This window comes from Orycteropus afer, unplaced genomic scaffold (assembly GCF_000298275.1).
Source record: "Orycteropus afer afer isolate SDZICR_OR568_19922 unplaced genomic scaffold, OryAfe1.0 scaffold00108, whole genome shotgun sequence".
NCBI lineage: Eukaryota > Metazoa > Chordata > Mammalia > Tubulidentata > Orycteropodidae > Orycteropus > Orycteropus afer.
Genome location: NW_006921695.1, coordinates 9,563,187 through 9,564,412, shown reverse-complemented (window position 1 = coordinate 9,564,412; position 1,226 = coordinate 9,563,187).

The window sequence follows — 1,226 nt, the reverse complement described above, 5'->3', positions numbered from 1 at the left end:
CCCTAGTGACCCACTCAAAAAATTTTTGCTTCCTGTCCCTGCTACCCTATGCTCTGTGGGTCTGGAGATCTTAGACCTAAAGGGAGGAACACTCCCACCTGGAGACACAATACTGATTGCATTGAACTGGAAATTAAGAATGCCACCTGGCCATTTTGGCTTCCTCATGCCTCTGGATTAACCAACAAAGAAGGGCATTACTGTATTATCTAGTGTGATAGATCCTGATTACCAAGGGAAATTGGGTTGGCTTTACATAATGGAGGTAAAGAAGAATATGTCTGGAATACAGGAGATTCTTTAGGATGTCTTTAGTACTACCATGCCCTATGATTAAAGTCAATGGAAAATTACAGTAGCCCAATTTTGATATGACTGCTAACGGCCCAGACCCTTCAGGAATGAAGGTTTGGGTCACCCCACCAGGCAAAGAACCACGACCAGCTGAGGTGCCCCCTGAAGGCAAGGGAAATACAGAATGGGTGGTGGAAGAAGGTAGTTCTGAATATCAACTATGACCATGTGACTAGCTGCAGAAATGAGGACTGTGATTGTTATATTCCTTCATTGTATATATACATCAAATATTTTTTGTTTCCTTCTGTTATGTGGTGTAAAATTTAAACAAGGTTAATCATTTTCGTTGTAAGTATGTTAGTGTATAATGTTAGGCACAAATATGAGTCTATAATTGTCCTTATTTTTAGATTATATGTAGTGAAGAAGATGTGTACAACTGCCAAGTTGACAAGGGGTGGACTGTGATAGTTGGAGCTGTGTGTTAACTTGGCTGGACCCCAGTTCTATGTGGTTGTTCCCATGATGGGATCAGATGACTGTGTTCTGAGTGTCCAATCTGTTCAAGGGGAGTTTCCCTAGGGGTGTGGCTGCTTCCAGGATATCCAGTCACATCCCGGGAAGAGAGACATTCTTCTGTGGATCTGGATTCTGTTGTGCTGCCTACAACTGTCCCTGAGTGAGCAGTCCACCATATTTGCTCCAGGGATTTTGGACTTGACAGCTTCTATACATTTGTGAGCCATTTTCCTAAGATAAATTTCGCTCTCTCTCTCTCTATATATATATATACATATATATATAAAAGCTTTGCTAGTTTTTGTTTCTCTAGAGAACCCAGTCTAACACAAGGTGTAGTGTATATGGAAGGCTGTAGGCTGATCTTCATCAGTAAATGGTTCAAGTCTTCTTCACTATCAGCAGGCAAG